Source organism: Phacochoerus africanus, chromosome 3 (assembly GCF_016906955.1).
Source record: "Phacochoerus africanus isolate WHEZ1 chromosome 3, ROS_Pafr_v1, whole genome shotgun sequence".
Lineage (NCBI taxonomy): Eukaryota > Metazoa > Chordata > Mammalia > Artiodactyla > Suidae > Phacochoerus > Phacochoerus africanus.
Window position 1 is genome coordinate 176,113,398 of NC_062546.1, and position 25,725 is coordinate 176,139,122.

General features: G+C 39.4%; 1 protein-coding gene across 2 annotated transcripts in view; it reads right to left on the bottom strand.

The window, feature by feature from the left end:
- The window catches only part of KLF7 (KLF transcription factor 7), a 295,552-nt gene that overhangs the window by 265,227 nt on the left and 4,600 nt on the right, over nt 1-25,725 (bottom strand). Inside the window, exons 2-3 of one of the 2 annotated variants that reach the window (XM_047773340.1) lie at nt 17,101-17,151; nt 16,268-16,367 (exon numbers count right to left, since the gene is read on the bottom strand). The gene's annotated coding sequence lies outside the window, so the exon portion shown is untranslated. Of the gene's footprint in view, nt 1-16,267; nt 16,368-17,091; nt 17,152-25,725 lie in introns of both variants that reach the window. The other variant, XM_047773341.1, reaches the window with a different exon arrangement.

Consider the following 25,725-nt stretch of genomic DNA (forward strand, 5'->3'; position numbering starts at 1 on the left):
TAAGAAAGCCTGCTTTCTTGAGTGATCATTAACTTACAGGGATCTCCCATACTTTTTTCTACTTATAATCTCATAGTGGGATTAACTATTTAGTCACCGACTTTGTCACCTTTACTCTGTCCCATCAGTATGAAAAGAACTATTTTTTAAGAAAAACATTTTTAAGCTGGTATATCACTTTCCAATGCATCCTCTATATAAACTAAATATAAAGCTGCTGTGTTTCAGGGGTTATTTCGATTATTTTAATCCATTGAAAAGCTAACATAATACTTTTGGACATCAGACTTCTTTCTCTTTGCTTTGATGATCTTCTTTTCTCTCCTTAGTTTTACCTTTGTTTGAAAACAAATTTTTAAATCCTGTAAGTATAAATTGGAACAATTTCTGGGTTTTGCACAGCAGCTGGCTCATTCATCAGGATATTCTTTGTTATATTTTTAACATACATTTTTAAAGGTAATAATATAATAAACTATGACCTTTAAAATCTTTAGATAAATCGCTTAGCAAGAGAAAGGACTGTCATGAGCAGAGTGGGGAAAAAAAATCTAACAAGGATAGGAAGTCATAGACAAGTCCTAATGGACTCTGTGTATGTTGTTATTGTTCTTATTCTTGTTGTTATTGCTGTTATTTTCTGTCTGTGTGTTTTAGGCAAGCAAATTTTGAGTATAAAAAAAAAAGTAAGAAATGAGAAGAGTGGTAGGCTGCTTCTGAAGTCCTTTCACAGGTAAAGATTTGTAAAGCAAAGAAAAGGAGAAAATTATTGCAAAAATCAAGCAGGTCCCTGTATCACCTGTTTACACTGTCAGGCTCTGACTGTTGTAGGCACCATTGTCTGTATTGTCATTTGGGTTCTTTGTTCTCAGCCAGGAGGAGGTGATGCTTTTTCTATTTCTCTTCCTTTCCTTTCGTTTTCCGTTCTGCAGTCCCTTCCTTCTCTTCTCTCTCCTCTTTATTTTCCTGTCCTCCCTTTGTTTTTGTATTGTTTCTGATAGTTTTGGTCTTTCCTGATTTGCCTACAAACATTGTTCTTTTTCCTAGTACAGATAACATTTTGTTTGATCCAAGTAAAAATCAATGAATTAAAACTCCTTCTGAAACAAAGTTTCTTCCGTGTTGTAGCACACTGAAATCTACAATAGAGCCCCTGAAGCTGTTTTCATGCTGCAAAGAACATAGGAGCCAAGTCAAAGCCGACATAAGATGAGTTCACATATATCTGAGGCTAAGGGGAAATTACTTCTGAGAGAAGTAACGTGTTGGCTTAAATTCACTATGAAATATAAATGACTAATGTCAAATCCTTTGCGGAAGCAGAAATTGATGAAGGGGAGGGCAGAGACAGGAAAGGGTGAGGAGCCCTTTAAGAAGCGAGCGTTCAGCTGTGGGGAGAAAAATATGCAGAAAAAGGAGGCTAGAGCACTGAAGGTTAGCTGGGGCTGCACTTCTACTTAGCCTTGAACTTGCTCAACCCTTCAGAGATGTGTGAAAGTATCCAGTTATAGTCATTCAAAATCAAACAGAAAATAAACACCTGTCTCAGAAAAATGGGAAGCATCTACAGAATGCTAGGCAGTCATGGCCTAATTGAGCCTCAGGTTTGGGCCAGCCAACAACTCCCAACCCCGACTCAGCTCCCTAAACCCCTCCCTGTTCTCAGCTCACCTGGAAGAGTTGGGCAGAGCAAGAATTTCCAAGTTCATCACAGGACAGTTGTTTGGCTGCTCCCCCATCTCTTGTTCCCTGAGCAAATAGGTATTCTCATACTGGCTTTGTTCATCTTACGAACCTTCAACAATCTCCGAAATTTAATAGCCCTAATTTTGACTATTCCTCTGTAGCTCCACGAGTCCATGGCAAGAAGCAAATTCTCATTTGCTGAGTACTAACTCAAAGTTGCACTTTCTAGGGTAGAAAGTTGATTTGTGAAGCTAGAATATCTCATTGAGGTCTAGTTGCCACTTCCTTCCCAAAGTAGTAATCTACAAGAAGTAAAGAAAATTTTGGTTTCAAAGCTGTATTATGGCATTATTCCCAAATTTGGGGATTATCAAAACTCTCACCATTTTCTCCACGAATCTCAACAATAACATTATGTATTTATATACATAATCTTAGTGTCCCTCCATTTATTGAATGTTTACCATGAATCAGGCACTTTACATATATCAGGTCATTTATAGTCGAAATAATCCTATAGTAGGACCTATATATATATAGGTTCCATACATACATAGTAGGACCTATCCCATTTTACAAGATAAAGTTGAGATTCAGTGAGTTTGAGTTACTCTTTAGTGGTATCACTAGGTTATAAACCCAAGCACCTTGACTTCAGAAGCCTACGAACTTAACCATTACACCGCAATGCCTCTGTATATGCCTCGAACCACTATATAATGCCTTTACATGAATCCTTTATAATAGACCAGCAACTCCTCACATTCAACGTGTATCTAGATTTACTTGACTTCATATTCTCAAGTGCCAAGGCCAGGCCTATAGGTAGATGGTCAACATATCCAGAAGTAATGCATGGAGAAGCCCCTCTGGTTGTTACACAGAACACCCTCTTGCACTTGCCCCTTATACACCTGGGGTCATGGCTACCTACAATCCATGGGAAAGATGCACTAAAATGAGGCTCTGTAATCTGATTTGGAATAAATGAAAAATTCCTTTCGTCATATTTGGACCTTATATTGAATTGAGAAGTCTTTAGCAGCATTTACCTGGAGCTAACATGTTTGTTACCATAGCTTTTAGACCATTAGATGGATGGCTTATCTCACCTTAACCAGAAAATCTCTCTCTCTCTTTATCTCTCTCTCTGTCTCTGTCTCTCTCTCTCACATACGCATACACTCCATCTGCTTCCTTCCTGATTAAGGTTGGACTACACTAGATGTGATTCCCAAACTCTCCAAGCAGATAGCTGACCCAATACCTTTTCTCCAAGCCTGAATTCTTACTTCTTAAAGAGAACCAAGCTTGAAGAGGAATTGGGAGTTCCCCTTCTTTGCCTCCCCATATTCCCACCCTTGCAGGCTGCTCTGGTTCCAAATATGAACATTGCTCAGTCCAGCCATTTCTGAAGGCCAGGTGAATATTACCCACAAAATAAGCTATAATGTTACCCAACCTACATCAGCAGAGCAAACTCGATTGCTTTTCAGTTGGCTACTCCTGGCGATAATACTTGTAAAAGTGACTAGAGCCCCTTCAGGAAATTTCAAATGTAGTTGGAATATAACAATAGAATACACTTTCTAAAATTATGTATATCAAAGCCATTTATCCATCAGCTATTTCAGTAGACCAGAGTCTGCTTATTTCAGAAGCCCTAGGATGCCTTACGCATATTTGTCTCATTATCCCCATTATTTTCCCCTCTAGGGAACTGTCCCTAATAAACTTTGCTGTGTCTCTTCTCCTGGCTAGTTTTAATATGAGCCAAGGGAAAGATTTCAGAAAAGCATGAGTTCTTTTCTGCCTGGGCTTGCAAAATTGTCTTGCTGCAGATGCATCTGTTAGTAATGATTGAGACAATCTGTGCAGCCTAAGACAACTTGTTGAGAGATGACTCTAAAGAGATCCTCTTCCAAAGACCATTTAACCTCTTAGTACCTTTCATGACAGCAGGATCTTTACATTAGTGGCTGCAGAAGAATAGATGACACCTTCACACTAGCATGGCCATCTTAAAGTAACATTTGCACCTTAAAACCAAGAGGACCTTGAGAACTTCAGGGCCTCTGAGACTATAAATATTACCTGAAAGGATATTTCAGGTTCAAGTACAATTTTTAATTCTCAATCTTCTCTCATGGGGCTCAGATGATTGAGTTTGAGAAAAATCTTCTTTGAGAGGACTAGAATTCTTTGGCATTCTTTACATAGCCAAGAAGACCTCCAAGCCGAAGCCAAATTCTTAGGATGCTGAGATCAGAAAACCCCTAAATTAGTTCTCCAACCTACTTCTCCTCTTATCATCTCTTTTGCCTCAGTCTAAGAATAAAATCAGCATAGTTTCTAGCTAGAGATTTAGAGTAGCCTCGATATGAATATCAGGCAAAACGGCCTCCAGACAGAACTGGAGTCATCTTTGGGTCTCCTATTTCCCTTGTAGCTTTATTCACCAGTGTGTTAGCTGATACACAAGGCCACCCTGCTCAAGCCGGGATTACAGACTCTAAGGAGTATATGGTGATATGGTAATGTGCCAAGAGAACAAGAAGCTGCAGGATAAACATGGTACAGTTTCCTGAAGTGCCAATAATATGGGAAGTGCCATTTTTTTTAGAGCATTACAAACTAGCATAATATGCAGACTTGAAGTCAAATGCAAAATTCATGGACTTTTAAAATAAATCCTAAAATTGCAAATAAATTTTGTGCTTGAGGCAAAATCTTCCAAATCCTTCCCCAGATCTCAGAGGTCTAAATGTTTATTTTATTCCTTCATTAGGGGCACTTTGATGGGTATTTGAGAAAAACTATCTTACCACACCTCCCTCAGAGCCACTGACATTTTAAAAAGATACTCTTAATTAAAAAAAAAAAATCTGTTGCTAAAAAGAGAATGAATTAAGGAAAAAGAAAAAAGAAGTATTTACAGTATCTCTAGTATATACTTACAGCATTAGTCCTTTTTTATTAAGGTGGAATCTGAGATTCAGAAAGGCTGAGTAATTTGTCCAATGCCACATCAAATGGCAGAGCCAAGGCAGGCAATGAATAGAAATAGTTAGTTAAGAGGGTCCTTTTTCAAAAGCCCCATATCATTGCCCACAGTCAGTCATTCACTCTACCTACGTGAAAGAGCTCTCTAGATTTCCCACAGTTGCCATGTAGCTGCAGCACTGCCATCCTGCTCTCAGAAGGATCCTTTCAACATCCTAATAGCACAGCAGTACCCTGCCAGACTCACAAAGGAAGAGTGAGCCTAGGTTTATTCTCTCAGGAGAGATTTATCATTTCTCCCCAATTTTACTGAGATATAATCGATGCGGAACACTGTATTAGTTCATTGTATTAGTGTACAATATGATAATTTGATATATGTATGTGTTACAAAATGATTATCACAGTTTAGTTAACATATATCACCTCACATAGTAACAACTTTTCCCCCTCATGAGAGATCTATTAAGAGATCTATTTAAGATCTATTACTCTTTTAGCAACTTTCAAATATATGATACAATATTGTTAACTCTAATCACCAAGCTGTGCATTAAATCCCCAGAGCTTATTTATCCTATAACTGGAAGGTTGTACCTTTTGACCATCTTCCCCCATTTCCCCCAATCCCTATCCTTCACCTCTGGCAACCACCAATCTATTCTTTGTTTCTATAAATTCAGATTGTTTTTTAAAGATTAATATAGAAGTGATACAGTATTTGTCATTCTCTGCCTGACTTATTTCATTTAGCATAATGCCCTCAAAGTCCACCCATGTTGTCACAAATGGCAGAATTTCCTCCTTTTTTATGGCTGAAATGTATATATACATAAATTTCTTTATTCATTCATCCACTGATGGACACAGGTTGTTTCCATGACCTGGCTATTTTAAATACTGCTGCAGTGGAAGTGGGGATTCTCAGAAGATATTTCTGTTAATCTCTGTTTATCCCTCCAGCCAAGCTGGGGATAGTTTTGATGAGACAGACTTGCTTCTCTTGGCAGTGAAAAGGAGGTCTTTGAAGGCACCACATGGAAATTAGAAAATGAGCAACCCAAGAATGCCTGCCCATTTTGGCTCTCACTTTCTGCTTCTCTTTGTATCTCTCTGGGTCCCTAAATCTTAAATATACCACTCAGTTTCTTCCTCAGTCTCTATTTTTCTGTTTTTTGTTTTGTTTTGTTTTGTTTTTCCTTTCTGTCATTGATGCTTTATGTCTTCCTGTTCTACTCACTTCTCTTTATTCGATTTGAAAAATTATATCATTTTCTTAAAGACCTAAACATAAGACTGGATATTATAAAACTCTTAGAGGGAGTGCCCTCGTGGCACAGTGGGTTAAGGAACCAGCATTGTCACTACTGTGGCTTGGGTTCAGTCCGTAGCCTGGGAACTTCCACATGCTGTGGGCAAAGCCAAAACAAAAACAAAAACAAAAACAGTGAAACTCCTAGAGGAAAATATAGGCAGAACACTCTGACATAAATCAAAGGACTTTGGGCTCCATCTCCCAAAGTAAAGTAAATAAAAGCAAAAATAAACAAATAGGACTTAATTAAATTCAAAAGTTTTTGCACAGAAAAGGAACATTCAACCAAACGAAAAGGTAATCTACTGAACGGGAGAAAATATCTGTAAATCATATGGCTGATACGGGACTAATATTCAACACATATAAACAGCTCATATAATTCAACATGAAAAAAGCAAACAGCCCAATTAAAGAATGGACAGAAGAACTGAACAGACATTTTTCCAAAGAGGAAGTGCAGATGGCAAACAGGCACATGAAAAGATGCTGAACATTGCTAATCAGCAGGGAAATGCAAATCAAAACCACAATGAGATATCACCTCACACCTGTCAGAATGGCTATCATCAGAAAGTCTACAAATAACAAATGTTGGCAAGGATGTGGAGAAAAGGGAACTACATACTGTTGGTGCAAACGTAAATTGGTACAGCCACTGGGGAAAACGGCATGGTAAGTTTCACAAAAAACTAAAAATAAAACAACCATATGACCCAACAATTCCAATCCTGGGATATATTTAAAAAAAAAAAAAAAGTACTGTTTCAAAAAGATACATGCACCTCAATATTCACAGCAATATTTACAGTTGCCAAGATATGGAAGCAATCTAGCTATGCATCAAGAGATGAGTGGATAAAGAAGATATAGTGTATACACACACACACACACAATTGAATACTTCTCATCTATTAAAAAAAGCATGAAATATTGCCATTTGCATCTACATGGGTGGACTTGGAGGGCATTATGCTAAGTGAAATAAGTCAGACAGATAAAGACAAATGCTGTATGATATAACATATGTGGAATCTAAACAATACAACAAGCTAGTGAATATAACAAAAAAGAAGCAGACTCACAGATATAGAGAATTATGATTACCAGTGGGAAGGTAGGGGAGGGGCGATATAGGGGTTAGGGACTGGGAAGTATAAACTATTGGGCGTAAGATAGGCTGAAGAATATATTGTACAACATGGGGAATATGCCAATATTTTGTAATAAATGCAAATGGAAAGAATCCTTGAAAATTGCATAAAAATTTAAAAAAAAGAAAAATTGTATCATTTGCTAACAAGCCTGAGGATATAAGCATCACAATATGTAATTAAAATATGCAAAGCAAGTGACAGCCCTAGTACATTGCTTGAAGTTTTGTTGCATATTTATTAATTCATTTATTAATTATAATTTAATTTGAAATATTTCAGCCTAGACTGGGAGATATTGTGCATATGCTGGTTAGTTTAATCTTCCACTCCAGGGGCAGTCAGCTGCCTTAATGGAAAATCCATACTCCTGGGGTGCCCAGTTAGCATCATATTTGAAAGGACTGCTGTAGAAGCAGCTGCTACAAATGCTTCTCTCTTCTGTATCTCAATCAGTGCCCAAGGTTTTCCTAATTAGCATAGTGAATTTTAGAAATATTTAAAGAGTCATTTATTAAATAAATTAATGGCTCTTTAGTGTATCACAGAAGTTTCCACATATTTTTAACTCCTCAAATACCTCATTTTACAGAATTGGACTCAGATTCAAACATTAAAAATGTGCATCATTGGTAAAATTAAATGTGTTCAAGATGCCTAGATTGGCTAAACTATATGAGACTTTTCATTTCCTTGCTTAAATGGTATCAGAATCTTGCTGGACCTGTAGCCTATCTCTTTGAGATGATGCCCAGGGCTTGATTTCTGAATTGTCCCAAGTCCAGCCATTAGCCAGGAGGATTTCTGTTGCCTAAATTGTAGGGTAACAGAATCCTGCCCCTGGAATATCACGGTGGACCTTTCATGCAAGTGCAGATGAACACAACCGAAAGGACAGAACCCTGTCATGTCATCATGTTTGCACAGCAGGTTGTATGAACTACTTTGTGCCTGCCTGCTTATGTGATTGTTTAATGTTTACACGTGAGGAAGAATCTGTCTTGAGAGCTGCCTTCATTATCACCTGATTGAAATGTTATGAGGGAATAACGAACACTCACCTACCTCAAGCTTCTTTTTGAATTATAGTTTTTTGTGGATAGTAGCTTTACAGAGATACAATTCATATGCTGTACAATTCAGATATTTCAAATACATAATTCAATGGTTTTTAGCATATTCATAGTTATGTAATCATCACCATAATCAATTTTAGAACATTTTGCCACCCAAAAAGAAACCTCATATCCTTTTTTTATCATCCCCAAATCACCCCATCCATTTTCCTCTAGCATTAGGCAACCACTAATCAAATTTCTGTCTCTACTTTTTGCCTTTCGTGGATAGTTCATATAAATGAAATCATACAACAGATGGAAATTTTTTGACTGTTTTCCTTCTCTTAGTTTAATGTACTTAAATTTTATCCATGCTGTAGCAGGTATCAGAACTTCCTTTCTTTTAAAAAAAGATTTTTATTAAAGTGTAGGTAAGGAGTTTCCTTCATGGCGCAGTGGAAGCGAATCCAACTAGGAACCATGGGGTTGCAGGTTTGATCCCTGGCCTTACTTAGTGGGTAAAGGATCCGGCGTTGCCATGAGCTGTGGTGTGGGTCACAGACTCGGTTCGGATCTGGCATTGCTGTGGCTCTGGTGTAGGCTGGCAGCTACAGCTCTGATTAGACCCCTAGCCTGGGAACCTCTATATGCCACAGGTGCAGCCCTAATAAGACAAAAGACAAATAAATAAATAAATAAAGTGTAGTTCATTTACAATGTTTCTTTAATATCTATTGTACAGCAAAGTGACCCAATCACATGCAGTTCCCTGTGTTGTACAGTAACACCTCATTGCCCATACTTCCTTTCATGGCCAAATAATATTCCATTGTATGGATATACCACCTTGTATTCATCCATTCATCAGTTGATAGACATTTGGTTTATTTCTACCTTTTAGTTATTATAGGTAATGCTGCTATGAACATTACGAGTTTGTATGTGAACCTGTTTTCATCTGTCATGAGTATGTACCTAAAAGTGGAATTGCTGGTTTTTACTCCATGCCGTATCTCTGTTTAATCCTTTGAGGAACCATTAGGCTGTTTTCCAAAATGACTGCAACATTTTACATTCCCACCAACCTTCTATGAGGATTCCAATTTCTCCACATCCTGACAACACTTATTATTGTCTGTCTTCTTTATTGTAGTGGGTGTGAAATGATACCTCATTGTGGTTTTGATTTACATCTCCCTGATTGCTAATGGTGTTTAGCATCTTTTCTTGAGCTTTTGGTCTTTTGGTTATTTTCTTTGGAAAAATGTTTAGTCAAATCATTTGTTCGCTTTAAAATCTGGTTGTCTATTATTGAATGGTAAGAATTCCTGATATATTCTAAATATATGTTCTAAGTATTCTTATCAGATATATCTTTTGGAAATATTTTCACCCATTCTGTGGGTTGTCTTTTCACTTTCCTGATAATGTACTTTGCAAAATAAAAATTTTTAACATAAGAGAAGTAAAATTTATCGATGTGTTTCATTTTGTTGCCTATGCTTTTACCGTCATATCTAAGAACCCATTGCCAAATCCAAAGTTACGAAGGTTTACTCCTATGTTTTCTTCTTGGAATCTTACAGTTTTAGCTTTTATATTTAGGCTTTCAATCCATTTTGAGTTAATTTTTGTGTAGGTGTAAGATAGATCCAGCTCATTCTCTTGTATGTGGCTGTCCAGTTGTACCAGCATCATTTGTTGAAAAGTCTATTCTTTCTCCATTAAATGAGGTAGGTTTTGTCTTGTTTTTTTTTTTTTTTTTCAAAAACCAGCTGATCATAGATACGTATGTTTACTTCTGGGCTCTCATTTCTAGTCAATTGATCAATATGTCTTTCCAATATTTCCACAGCAAATATAATCCTCAATGGGGAAAAACTGAAAGCCTTCTCACTCAAATCTGGTACAAGACAGGGATGCCCACTCTCACCACTGCTCTTCAACATGGTTTTGGAAGTCCTAGCCACAGCAATTAGACAAACAAAAGAAATAAAAGGCATCCATATAGGAAGAGAAGAGATAAAACTGTCACTGTATGCAGATGACATGATACTATACATAGAAAACCCTAAGGACTCAACCCCAAAACTACTTGAACTGATTAATTAATTCAGCAAAGTAGCAGGATATAAGATTAACATTCAGAAGCCAGTTGCATTTCTGTATACCAGCAATGAAATATTAGAAAAGGAATACAAAAATACGATACCTTTTAAAATTGCACCTCACAAAATCAAATACCTCGGAATACACCTGACCAAGGAGGTAAAGGACCTATATGCCGAGAACTATAAAACTTTAATCAAAAAAATCAAAGAAGATGGAAAGAAATGGAAAGATATTCCATGTTCCTGGATTGGGAAAATCAATATTGTAAAAATGGCCATACTACCCAAAGCAATCTACAGATTCAATGCAATCCCTATCCAATCACCCATGACCTTTTCCACAGAACTAGAACAAACAATCCAAACATTTATATGGAACAACTAAAGACCCAGAATCGCCAAAGCAATCCTGAGAAACAAAAACCAAGCAGGAGGCATAACTCTCCCAGACTTCAAGAAATACTACAAAGCCACAGTCATCAAAACAGTGTGGTACTGGTATCAAAACAGACAGACAGACCAATGGAACAGAATAGAGAATCCAGAAATAAACCCTGACACCTATGGTCAATTAATCTTTGACAAGGGAGGCAAGAACATCAAATGGGAAAAAGAAAGTCTATTCAGCAAGCATTGCTGGGAAACCTGGACAGCTGCATGCAAAGCAATGAAACAAGAACACACCCTCACACCATGCACAAAAATAAACTCAAAATGGCTGAAAGACTTAAATATACGACAGGACACCATCCAACTCCTAGAAGAAAACATAGGCAAAACACTCTCTGACATCAACATCATGAATATTTTCTCAGGTCAGTCTCCCAAAGCAATAGAAATTAGAGCAAAAATAAACCCATGGGACCCTCATCAAACTGAGAAGCTTTGCACAGCAAAGGGAACCAAAAAGAAAACAAAAAGACAACTTACAGAATGGGAGAAAACAGTTTCAAATGATGCAACCGACAAGGGCTTAATCTCTAGAATATATAAACAACTTATACAACCCAACAGCAAAAAAGCCAATCAATCAATGGAAAAATGGGCAAAAGACCTGAATAGACATTTCTCCAAAGAAGATATACAGATGGCCAGCAAACACATGAAAAAATGCTCAACATCGCTGATTAGAAGAGCAATGCAAATCAAAACTACCATGAGATATCACCTCACACCAGTCAGAATGGCCATCATTAATAAATCCACAAATAACAAGTGCTGGAGGGGCTGTGGAGAAAAGGGAACCCTCCTGCACTGTTGGTGGGAATGGAAACTGGTACAGCCACTATGGAGAACAGTTTGGAGATACCTTATAAATCTATACTTAGAACTTCCATATGACCCCGCAATCCCACTCTTGGGCATCTATCCGGACAAAACTCGACTTAAAAGAGACACGTGCACCCGCATGTTCATTGCAGCACTATTCACAATAGCCAGGACATGGAAACAACCCAAATGTCCACCGACACATGATTGGATTCGGAAGATGTGGTATATATACATAATGGAATACTACTCAGCCATAAACAAGAATGACATAATGCCATTTGCAGCAACATGGATGGAACTAGAGAATCTCATACTGAGTGAAATGAGCCAGAAAGACAAAGACAAATACCATATGATATCACTTATAACTGGAATCTAATATCCAACACAAATGAACATCTCCTTAGAAAAGAAAATCATGGACTTGGAGAAGAGACTTGTGGCTGCCTGATGGGAGGGGGAGGGAGTGGGAGGGATCGGGAGCTTGGGCTTATCAGACACAACTTAGAACAGATGTACAAGGAGATCCTGCTGAATAGCATTGAGAACTTTGTCTAGATACTCATGTTGCAACAGAACAAAGGCTGGGGGAAAAATGTAATTGTAATGTATACATGTAAGGATAACCTGACCCCCTTGCTGTACAGTGGGAAAATAAAAAAAATAAAAAATAAAAAATAAAGAATATAAGTCCTCCAACTTTGTTCTTTTTTTTTTTTCAAGGTTATTTTGGTTATTCTGGGAGCCTTACATTTCATATGAAATTTCAACTCCTTTCTAAAATTTCAAAAAGAAAAACTCTTCTAGTGTTGGTGGGCTGCTATATCTATAAATGGGTTTTGATTTTTGCCTTCTGGAGATATAAAAGCAAAGAAATAAAAACTTGTATAGTTTTGTGCCTTCAATATAGTAGGAATGTCCCTCAAACAAGTTCATTCCATTGAGTAGTCTTTAAATTTCCTCTTGCACTGTTTATCCTCTTCTTTCTCTAATGAGACACTGTTTAAAATTGTTCAGCTTTGCAGCTTTGCCTGCTGAGAATGATCTCAGACATTTGGCCATATTTTCCTTCAATCCAAGCTTCCAGAGGTTGTCACTGGTTAGTCAGAGAAGCAGGGCAACAGAATTAGCCTGATATCAATTCACAATTCGAAGGAAAAAAATATTCAAGAAATATTCTCTGAAACCACTCTCTTTTTTAAATTCTTGACCTAGGCACCATCTAAAAAAAAAAAAGCAAAAACAAAACAACAACCTGTATGCCCTTCCCCGCCTCTTTCACCCCTACCAGCTAATGCAATGACCTCAAGAATCCATGCAAAAATCCCCTCTGAAATGAGCACATTGAGAGGCAAGGAAAATGGTGTTGAAAGCAGCAGAGAACTGCAGAGAAAGGAGAGGAAAGGATAAAGAGCAAGATAAGGGCAGAAACCAATAGGAACTGAGAAGGGAAGAGAATGAAGAGGGGAAGGGAAAGGGGAGCTTAGAAATGGAAAGGGAAACATATGGCAGGTATCAATTATTTACCATTTATGTACAATAAAAAAAAATGCACTTTAACTACAGGAAGAGTACCAAATCCACTCAATAACCATTTAAAAGCATATGGAAATAAAACACAGCCATTTGAAGGGCTGTAATAAATGTGCAATGCTCTTTGTAATGCCCCTGAAAGAATACAAGTGTTAAGCCTTGGTAAATTACACTTAAAAGTAAGTATAACATAAAAACGGAATTAGGCATACAAATAACCTCACACTTAGGCATTTTTTAAAAGTCTCTTTCAAACAGTTAATTAGAAAAGCCTCTAAGGAGCATAACTTTTCTTCTCTCATATTTTCATCTCTTAACAATAGAGCCAAGCAAATGGCAGGAGCAAATAAACATAGATTCAGGAGGCAAAGAAGGTCTGCCTGATGTCTGCCCTGGAAAAAGAAAAATGGGGGAAGACAATAAAGAGAAGGCACTGTTGGAATTGTTCTTCACTCCCTAGAGAACTGAATGGGGCCCTGTAAACATAGGTCACAGAAATATGCAGATGGCATCATAGACCCTGTTTCACAACTGCACATTTTAATAGCTTTAATGTTCTTGTCGAAATGCAATAAGCCAATCAAAAAGTACTATTTAACCTCATGTGCCCATTCTTCACTAACATCTGCTATATACTATAGCAATGTTTCCAGTAAACAGGGCCCCACATGTTCCAGCCTTAAAAGGGAGAGGATCAAGGGTTTGGCTCCAAGGGGGCGGTAGCCATTAGATACCAGATTAAAGCAGGGACGGGGTAGGGTGAGGCTGCTGGCAGAATTTGCTATGTTCCAGCCTACAAATTCCACATAAGTTCTAATCACAAACAAGAGTTCTTTCAGCAATTAATGGGTAGCATGCGTCTTTTTAACCCTATTCAGTCAGCCCCCAAGCTTTTTGTATTTCTAGCACAGCACAAGACACCTACATAATCTCCCAAATGTTGCAGCTTGGGTGCCCTAGGAAGCAGACTCTGAGACTGAGATTAGTGTGCAGGGCATTTTTCAGGGAGTGCTCTTGGGATCCGACATCTATGGAAGGATAAGGAAGAGAATGAAGCAAAATTGGGCAGAGGAAGAAGTGGTGCTGCAATGCAGTTTCTTTCTTTCTTTTTTTTCTTTTTAGGGCTGCACATGCGGCCTGTAGCAGTTCCCAAACTAGGCATCGAATCGGAGCTGCAGCTCCAGGCTACACAGCAACCCCAGATCCGAGCTGCACCTGCAACCTATGCTGCAGCTTGCAGTAATGCTGGATCCTTAAGCCAACGAACAAGGCCTGGGATTGAACCCACCTCCTCACGGATACTAGTCAGGTTCTTGACCTGTTGAGCCACAACGGGATCTCCTGCAATGCAGTTTCAGTGGACATTTCAGCCGAACCTCTGGGAAGTTCTGAAGATGGATTGACCTCTCAATGCTGTCCCATTTCAGTGAGAGGACCAGGGCTCCCTACCCCTTCATCAGTCAGCCATTGTGCAAAGCTACTGTCCTAGGCAGACAACCCAGAGGGACCAGCCGCCTGCAGCACCCCAGCAGCTGGGGGCATCAGGCCCTCAGGTCTGAGAGGGGTCTGAACAGCACATCCTCGTGTCCACCACAGCGAGCAGATAGTAAAGGCCTTTTTGGGTTCATCTATTCATTTAGAAAACTTTCATCGCACCATTTCTATGGGCATGGCACTGATCTCTGATGACTGGTTTCTGTTCCCAGCATGTCTTCTGGTACAGAACACAGACAGCTTTATACTCATTGCATCTCCTGAATTCTCTGTGAGGCAATACTCTACCAAGGACTCACCTGCCCATTCTACACAGAGGAAAGCAATGATGGAGAAAAGTAAGCTAGGCTGTTTTACGGGTAAGCCCTCCAGTATTTAAAAGAAAAAAGGAACCCTGAGAAAATAATAGCATATCTTGCCTACAAATAAAGTCAGTCCATTGACGTGGGGTTACAGATGGACAGGAAAAGGAGAGATAGCGCTAATGAGAAATTTCCTGGGCTCTCGAGTCTTTCCTCCTCCCTCTCTTCTTTCTATCTTTGCAGATGCCAGAGGGCAAGATTTAGTCCATAAATTGTACTCTGACCCCATTTTCTAAATTTCATTAAAAACATTTTTTTTTCTCTTTTATCTGAAAATTCCTCTTTCAACTCTTATAAAGACACTCCTGGGTCAGTCTTATTACCCAATAAGTAACCTGCTACTGTTCACACTGACTGTAATCAAGCCGGTGCTGCTGTCCTAACAATACACCCAAGTGTGCCACAGACCGCCGGCGCTCACCCTCTTGTGTCATTTCACTTAATTAATAAATGGAACAAAGATTGCAGAAAAGGAAGAAATTTGATTACGCAGCATTGTAATGGCACTCTAGTCTCCTGTAAAGACGGAGTGGGCTCTGCCCCCTTAAAATCTCCATTTGCTCCACAGTGCACCATGGAAATGTCAGCTCGCCTCCCCCCCCCACTGCCCCCCACTCCGAGGTGACCTTTAGCTGCATCTCTCAGTAATACTAACCCATTAGTCATGGCGGGGTCACTGATGTGTCAATAACAGAATAATTATTGAAGAAAGCCTTAAGAGGAAGGACAGCAGTCTCAATTCAGAATTAGCTTGACCCAAACCGGCACCATGGCTTGTTGAATAAATGAATGGATGTCGAATAAATGGGCCCTTTACATCTAGAGACCTAAAGACTGTTGATTCCATTAATCCAGGAGGTTATTTGTAGCTGCTAAATACCTTTTTAGACCAATAAGTGGCATGGCTTTTACTCCTGCTGACTGCAACCCACCCTCTCTAGGAGAACAAATTTACTGTACTTAATGGTTCTGGCATTTTAAAAGGAAGTCAGTCAGCAGGGCTGTTCAGAAGGCTTGCACCTTTTGTAGGGACCCTGGATGCAGAGAAGAACCTCTCCCTACTCACAGGAGGGACGGTCTTGAGATCCTGAAATCAGAGATGCTCCCAAACTCTTTGCTGGACCTCTGATAGAAACCAAACAGGTGTGGATAAAAGAAATGAGGCACAACGAGAGAGGCAGTGTGGCCTAACAGCTATAGGAGGAATGCAAGAGACAGATGCACACACAAGGAGAACGCCATGTACAGATTGGAGATATGCTGCAAGCTAAGGAACTACCAGAAGCTGTGAGAAAGGCCCGGGACAGATACTTCCTTGGTTCCTTCAGAAGGAATACAGTCTTCCTGACATCTTGATCTTGGACATTTAGCCTCCAGACCTGTGAGACAATAAAGTTCTGTTATTTAAGCCACTTGGTTTGTGGTACTTTGTTTCAGCAGCTCTAACAAACCAATACACTGGAGTAATAACTTGCAGCCAACAGGCCTTGTATGGAATTTTGTCCTCCTCATTTACTCGTTGTGTCATCTTGGGTAAGTTACTTAAACTCCTTACCCCTCTGCTTCCTACAAAAGCAAGACAGTGATACATGGCTTACCCACCTCACCAATCGATTGTGGGAGTCAAAACACTACATATGCAAAAGCACTTCCCAAACTCTAACAGAACATTATATACATTGTAGACAACATAAAAGTGTCTAGTGTGACCTTCTGTATGCTAGTACTTCTTATCTATAAAGTATGTACAAATTAAGATCTCCAGGATTCTAAAGAGTGCTCCTGGGAGCTCCCTGGTGGCCTCATGGGTTAAGGATCCAGTGTTGTCATTGCTGCAGTGTGGATTCAATCCCTGGCCCAGGAACTTTCCCATGCCATGAGTGTAGCAAAAAAGAAAAGAAAGAAAGAGACACAGAGAGAAAAAATCCAAAAGTGTTCATAAAATACACAAAAGCATTTTCCTGGCCTTCTAGACAGGCAAGATGGATTTGGTTAGGGAATGAGAAGGCTGATGAGGCGAAAAGGAGAGGCTAGATCTGGAGTTACCTCTTCCTAATATTATAGCACAAATGAAAATGACAGCACAGCAAGGAAAGAACATACCCAACATACCAGCCTACACCAGATGCACAAGATCCCTTCTTGCCACAGGAATGCAGAGGCCTGGGGAGTGAGAGAGAGCTGGGGTTAAGGGATATAATGTACAACACTCAATGGAAGCTTCTCCACTGTGACAGTCTTCATTGGAGCCATCTACAATATTCTCATGCTATTATTTTTCAATAAACAGGTGTTTCTTCTACATTCGGCTGCAACCAGAATAAATCCTGTGGACCTTCAGTTCCATCTATTACATGAAGCTGCATTTTTTAAAAAAAAGTCCAAGAAACAAAAAGACTGAAAGAGACAATACGTTGATAGTATGTGCCATGGATATGATATGAAATATATATGAAATATATATTTCAAAAAATTTACATATCACTAATTTCATTCTCTTACTACCTAGATACATGAACTAGTGTTGAGTTTAAGGGGGGAGGCAGTCCCAGAGACTGTATACAAAATTGGTACTATTTAATCAAGCTCAAAAATAAGCAAAGCTTGGAGTTCCCATCGTGGCTCAGCAGTTAGCGAACGTGACTAGCATTCATGAGGCTGCGGGTTCCATACATGGCCTTGCTCAGTGGGTTAAGGATCCAGCATTGCCATGAGCTATGGTGTAGTTTGCAGATGTGGCTCAGATCCAGTGTTACTGTGGCTCTGGCGTAGGCCAGCGGCTACAGTTCCAGTTAGACCCCTAGCTTGGGAACCTCCGTATGCCACAGGTACAGCCCTAAAAGACAAAAAATAAAATAAAATAAAGTAAAATAAAATAAGCAAAGCTAAAGATTATATAGTTTAGACAATAAAAATTTTTAAGAAGCAAAGGAGGAACAAATACAAACTTCAGGAGAGTAGTTATCTCCTTTGAAATAGGGTAATGTTTAAGTCTTGATAGATATTATGTTTTATATATCATAAAACATACATAAGTATATACATATGTCTATAGATTTTATATATATTTAAGCATATATATGTATAACTTACATATATATACTTACTTTGGTATGTAAAAATATATATACTACTTTGATGTGTAAAAAAGATGTATTTTTAAAAGATAATTAGAACTCTAACGGTGTACTGTATCAGTCAGATTCTTCCAGGCAAGGAAACCAACCTTGAGTTATTTAAACAGAAAAAGAACTTATTGAGATACAATACCCAGTTCACGGAATAACCAGAGGGACAAGAAGGCCAGGCTGCGTATCAACCAGGAACTTAGGCAGCAGAACTAGCTTTGGGAAGACACAGACACTACAGCTTACATCTCCAAGCCATCAACACAGGACACTGATAAGAGCACTAGAACCTTACCACACTGCCTCTCAAAACTGGATGGGGTCCAGGTGCTGCCACCAGGTGCCCTGTGACTCTGCTTCATCTCACCTTCAGGCTCAAGTTTCCAACTCTGTGTGGATAAGTCTGATTGGTGGAGCCCAGGTCATGTCCCTGTACCCTACTTGCAAGGTAGGCTGGGAAAGTGCTTGGTTTTTACTGTAGGAAGCAGGCTTAGCCTCCCACAAGACTCCTAAGGTAGTGAGTCTCCCATACAGAGATAGTGACTTCAGAGTGTCAAAAGTAGTTGACAAATGTCCACTTTTAGCTTTTCAATATCAAAATACATCCTTCCTCTCATGCATCTGCTTTTAAAATAGTGCTGTTTAACACAATGTAACTATCTTTCATATAATCAATGAAGTTTTATCTTATACCCAAAGTGTAGAGAGCACCCAAAGACCTAAGGGCTCATCAGGTCCAGGTGCAAGATCTCTGAGTGTCCTTTCTTACACTAGTTCCATCAGGATTTTCTCCCACTTTAGTCTGTACCCTCTAAACCAAAGTGTTAAGCTGACTCCTATGAATTCACCCTATAAACATAATGAAGGGAACAAAACATAATGAAGGAAACAAAAGAAGGAAGAGAGAGGGAGGAAGGAAATTAAAGTATGAAAATACAGGTTTAACCCAATCGAAAAGACTCTAGCTGGTCATGAATCAATAGGTGGTATTCATGGATTCCCTACCCATTCTAAGGTCCCTCTGCCTTCAGCCAGTACCTCAATTAGAAAGTTTTAATCCTAAGGGATCTGAACCATTGGTGGCCCTATTTGTACAGAATGACTGAGTCTTCCCTTAACATTGCCCCTGGGTGTCCACCCTCCCCTCTCTCCCTCCCTCTCAGTGATTCCACTTCTCTTTCAGTGTCAGGATCAGTCAAACCAGTAACACCATAGCCCCCTTTTTGGCCTTTTCACCCAATGGTGTGAAGTTGTAATTGGAGTCTCCAGAGTAGTGGTTGTTTTCATGAGTTTATTAAGTTTCTAGGGCTGCTATAACAAACTTGGTGGCTCAAAACAGAAATTCTCCCACAGTTCCAGAGACTATGGAGACATTTTCTAGAGAAGGGTGAAATCAAGACATTGGCAAGGCCATGCTCACTCCAAAGGTTCTTTGACTCTTCTAGCTTCCAAGTAATGGTTCCAAGTAATGCCTGGTTTATGGCAGCGTAACTCCCATCTCTGCCCCTGCCTTCACAGGGCCTTCTCCCCTGGGTGCCTCTGTGTCTCAAATCTCCTCTTCTTTTCTCTTATAAGGGCATTGGCCATTGGATTTAAGGTCCGCTCTCTAAAACTGGGTGATCTCATCTTGAGATTCTTAAATACATCTGCAAATCTCTATTTCCAAATAAGGTCATATTCAGAGCTACCAGAAGTCAAGACTTGTACATACCTTTTGGGGGACACAACTCAACTCATTACAAGGAGCAGCCACATAGGACACACAAATTCTCTAACTCTGGGCTAATTCTGAGCTTTCTAACTATATTTATATTCCCAAAACCTCTAAGTCAACAATCTCTCATTCTTCTTGCCAAATTCCTACCCAAACTTCAAACCATTGGAGCCACCCATGAATCAGGGTAAATGCTTATCTCAGGCTCCCTCCATTCAGACAAAGTGGGAAATGAGATGTAATGAAGTGAAGGGCAGGTCTACAGGCAGACCAGATCTTCACCCAGGGACAGATGAGGACCGTGAAAAGGAGCTGCACTGACCTTGCTTCAGCTTGATACAGACAGGACTACAGATATCTCACAGAGGATGCTATTCAAGATGCCCTAGCCCGGTCAGTGACTGTTAAAGATTAATATTTGCAAACCATTCAAGATTTGGGAGAGTTACATGTTGAAGTGATTATTTCATTGGAGACACAGGACTAGTATACATCCCGCTCTATGGAAGTGAGACTTTCTCTGAATATGTAAATATTTTCGCTATTCTGAAAAGAATTTTCATTCTGAAAAGAAGCCCCCTGTGAACTGGAGTTTGGCCCTTGCCATCACTTGCCATCTGCCTCTCCATGGATTTAATCATGAGCCACTGCAGCTGCTGACCTGCAGCACCCCCTGAGCAGAACTCAGAGTGGAAATCAGAAATGAAGTACTCTATGCTCTGGGTGTGGAAAGTAACATAATGTCTTTTCTATGAAAGGAAATCTTGGTGACTCCATTTTGCTCTGGTTTCTGCTGAAACGCCCTCCTGAGACCCCCCTCTTCTTCCCCTCTTCCCCCAGTAACCATTTGTTTCAAATTAGCCACCGGAGAAGAATGTGCACCCTGACCTGACCGATGGAAAGGGGACAGGTACATCGCCTGCTTTAGGGATCAATAGGGAGGGTCTTTTCTTCTTTGTGCTCGCTTTTTGAGCACTAGCACCCTTCTGCAGAAGTAAAGAGCCTTGTCAAGATCTCCCCCTGTTCATGCGTCTCATTTTCTGACACTGACCATCCGAGCCATTTCCCCAAGATGGGAAAACTTGGATGAACAGGTCTCCAGACAGATCTTTTTAGGAGATTTTATGTGCCCAATTCTTGTATCTCTTCATATCTAGAAAAACACTAAAATCCTTCATGGTGATGTCTGCTCCTTGTGACTAGTAGTAACCTTCACGAGACTAGAAACAACCTTTTGTAAAATGTGTGCCTGACTACAGGTACTCCCCCCTCACCTTTATATATGCTGATATTATTTCCCCCTGCCTCTTTCTATCTGCCTCTTTCAGAAAGCTCTGAAATACCACCTACCCAGGCTGTAGTTAGGTGGACAAAACAAAGGATGTCACAGCCCGGGGGGGCGGGGGGGGGGGGGGAGAGCCACCTCCAAGGCCTGTGAAAACTCAGGATACTGGCTCTGATAGTGGAGGTGCATATCAAAGGAATGATATCAGCAAGCCCAGACCTCTTTTGTTCCTGCTACCTGCCTTTTGTTGCAAAAACTCCTGTAAGTCCTAGCTGCCCCTTCACCTCCTTGGAGTGGTTTCTCAGGGCTACCTGAGATGCCTTCTCCTGGGCTTAAGCCCTAGTTTTGCCCCAAATAAAACTCTCAACTTTCAGGTTGTGCTTTTTTTTTTTTTTTCAGTCGACACCACCCTCTGGCCTTGAATAGTAAAGGACTGGGTTTCTGGCAAGATGGCTTTCCAGCTTCCCAATACAACCCATCTTCTATTTCATTGTGTTGCCTTTCCAAATATCTCCCAGACAAGGAATTGCATGGCAAATAAAGAAATGAGCAATTACTCATATCTGTAGGGTGTTATAGGGAAAACCTGTAACAAGGTAAATGCAACCCACCCCCCAATACTTGTTAGGCCATATTCAAGCGTCACATAATTATGCACTGAGAAAATATTTAACTACATTTTTCAGGTCAGCATTTTTCTTCTTATCCTCACAGATTATTCAAATTTGAGAAAAATGAGACCAAGAATAGAACTGAGACTTTTTTTGTCCCGTTGCTTTTGAATCAGGAAGACCTTCCTATCCTCCTCCTTTGTATTCCTTTTTCTCTTTACTAAAAAATTTGTCACTCATGCTGTTTCTCTGACAATCAATTCATTGATCTTCACTATTCCACTCCAGGAATATTTGAAATGCAAATAAGGTCACAGGTCTCTTTTCCATTAAAAAAGGGTCGTTCAGAAACAGTAAAACAGTGCAGTTCTATAAATCCCCCATCTTTCTAATATGTGGACACACCACCCTTTCTTTTTCTTTAATTTTTCTCTTTGTCAAAGCAGGAAAATAAACGTTATCAAAAGGATACACTACTTAATCTTCCAAAACAGAGGAAATCACTATACCGAAAGAATCTCTATTCATTTGACTGAAACCCTTCAATTTCTTAGATGCTAAACATTAGCAGACTTAGCAAAGCTCTTTGTATCTATCATCTACTCATGCATCATTCATGTAAAAGGTGACCTGGGTCCCATTAGTTGACTAGCTGACCCGAATCTTTTGGGTTACTCAGATAAGTCATTTCTAGTGGTCCTCCTTTTTAAATTAATGGAATATAACAGAATACATGTTATTTAAAAGAATTCCCTGCTGGGAATTTCTCACTAAGGTAAGGCTAGTTCTTTTCTGTATTTCCCCCTTTCTTTCCCACCCTTATTTTTGCTTTCATTCCTAAGTTCTGTATTTCTGAATTATTTTAGATCTAGGATTACAGAAGATCAATGTCAAGGCCCCAGCTGGGACTCAACACATATGAATTTGAATCAGTACCCGCCCTCTGGTACAAAGTCTCCTCTGAAAGTGCTGTCTTTCTGCCCAAGGCCTTTGGTTCAGCCCCAGGTGAACAATGACCCAGTCACTTCTTGGAAGTCCTATTGATCAGAGTCTCATAGATAGTCAAGGTTTTCCCTATAACACCCTACAGATATGAGTAATTGCTCATTTCCTTAATTGTCATGCAATTTTGACTAGCCCCAAATGTGGTTATTGCTTTAAAAAAAATACATGTCTTGGGAGAGTTAAATAAATGGTCACTGTTCTGTTTAAAAGTCCTTCAGTGGTACCCCATAAATTGCAGCCGGAGTTCAAACTCTGAAGCTTCGCACCCGAAGTCCCTAGTAGTTGGGCCTTGCCTACCTTTCTACCACCACCTCCCACCTCCCCGACATGTGTGTTCCATTTCCACATCCTGAGCTGCTTAGTGTCTCCCCTGCTGCAGTGTTTATGATGCCCCTCCATCATCTAGTAACTCTTCCTCTTCCTCCAGTATCAGTTCAAGTTTATCCCCCAGGAGTCCTTCGACATACCCATCTGGATCTAGCTATCTCTGCTCTTTGCTCTAAATTGCCTTTTACCTACCTCTAAAAGAGTACTATGGCACTGTCAGGCAGTAAATGCTAATTCACTTACCCATCTGCCATACTAGTTCAGAGCTTCTTCTTTCACTAGTCAAAAAAGGAATAACTTTTTGCCAATCAAGTCTGTGTTAAAGAAATGGCTATTGGGACTGCCTAGTATCTAAAATGAGAATGGCCAACCTGACCAAGAATTGATGATGTATTTCATTAATATCTTGAATAACAGAATTTTTTAATTAACTAGGTGATTTATTATAGGGTGCAGGCCTAAGAATAATTCATGCTATTCAATTAAATTATTTACATGTAAAGTTATTTTGTTTTAAATTTTTTAATTATTTAAATTTTCCTGCATATAGTCTTTAAATCATGATGGAAGCTCTGAAAAGCTGCTTTCTTATAATCTGACCACCTCAACTGGTAGCGAAAATGACATGCTACTGAGGAATTATTTCATTGCTCTGTGTTTCTTGCAGTCATGTCTTCCTTACATCTCCAGACACAATAGTTTTTGCTTTGTTTCAGCCCCCTCTATAATCTTACCCTTCAATACCTCTTCACTGGGTTCCTATGAAATTTTTCTTCGTCAAAACTCAGTTGGAAGTGTCAGAAAATATAGGACAAACCATCTTAAACAGGACAAAGGAAAGAAGAGGTGGGAGTGATTTTCCTGGGACATGTAACTGAGCGATTTAGGGCACACAACTCCATCCAGGGGTTGAAAAGATGACATCAGGAACCAGCCTCTTTTCCTCTTTGTTGACATTATTCTTATCAGGCTCTATAACAAGGAGAAGAGATGGTCTCACCCACACCTCTAACCTTGCATTGCCCTTACAGCTATCAAATTTCATAATAAACTACCAGCTTCCCAAGAGTTGATGCAAAAGTCACAAGGGGAATGTTAACGGTCCATCTTGAGTCACATGCCCATCCCTAATCCAATCTCTGTGGCCAGTGCGATGCATTATTCTGATTGGCTAGGCTGGGCCAAATGCCAACCCCTAAAGTGAAAGTACGCATTCACAGTACAGAGATGAGGTTCCCCATAAGACAGAAATTCTGAAAAAAAAAAAAAAAAAAAAGACAAATTCTGTTACTAGAAAAAGGGAGGAGTTTCCCTGTTGCCTAGCAGTTGGGAGTTGGGCATTGTCACTGCTGTGGCTCAGGTTCGATCCCTGGCCCAAGAACTTCCACATAGGGATGGCCAAGAAAGAAAGATAGGAAGACAGGAAGACAGGAAGGAAGGAAGGAAGGAAGGAAGGAGGAACGAAAGAAAGAGAGAAGGAAAGAAAGACAGAAAGAGAAAGAAAGAGAAAGAAAAGAAAGAAGAGAGAGAGAAAAAGAAAGAAAGAAAGAAAGAAGAAAGAAAGAAAGAAAGAAGAAAGAAAAAAAGAAAGAAAGAAAGAAAGAAAGAAAGAAAGAAAGAAAGAAAGAAAGAAAGAAAGAAAGAAAGAAAGAAAGAAAGAAAGAAAGAAAAAAGAAAGAAAGGGAAAAGCATGCTGGGCAGACCAAAGCTAGAGACAAATCTTAGGTTTTCCCCCCCTGCAGTAATTTGAGAAACAAAAAGAAAGAGAAGCTATTCCTTAATATCCTCCAAACATTTCTATTGAAAAAGGTACTCATAACAAGGGAGGAATATATCAGTCAAGATTCTACCAAATACACAAAACCAACAAGAAATATGGAGGTTTTATACATATATATGTATATATATATATATATGTACATATACACACACATATTTCAGATATATATATATATATTCACAGATCTGTGTGTGTGTATACATATACAGTAACCAATGTCTGATGAAGGCCCACTGACTGGCGTGTAGGTGGCCATCTTCCCATGTGGCAGAGAGCAGACAGAACAAGCTCTTTAGCATCTCATCTCATCAGGATACTAATCCCATTAACGAAGCCTCCACACTCATGGCCTAATTACCTGCCAAATGCCCCACCTCCTAATACCATCACACTGGGAGTTAGGATTTCAACATGTGAATTTGGGTGGACGAGCGGTGGGACACAAGCATTCAGTCCAAAATAGGATCCCATTCTCTTCTATCTCCCCTCATTCAATTCTTCTCTCCCTGACACATCCAAGAGCTCATTACCATGCACATAGTAAATACCTAAGAAATATATGTAGAAAGATAAATGAAAAAATTGCTCTTTAAGTATCTCATTTGCTCCATTAAACACGAATGATTTCTATTTTTCTCTTTAGCACACCTAGTAAAATAATACAGGAAAAAGGTTTTAAACAATGCAAAGCATCTAGCAATCTATAAAATAATTTTTTGCTTATAATAATAAAGGTATTACAGTAATTCAAATGTCTAATCTTATGGTCAGTATTCCCAGTTGCAATGAAGTTCTCAAATTTTTCTTGTCTTTTTTGTCTTTTTAAGGCCACACCTTCAACATAAGGAGGTTCCCAGGCCAGGAGTCCAATTGGAGCTAAAGCGGCT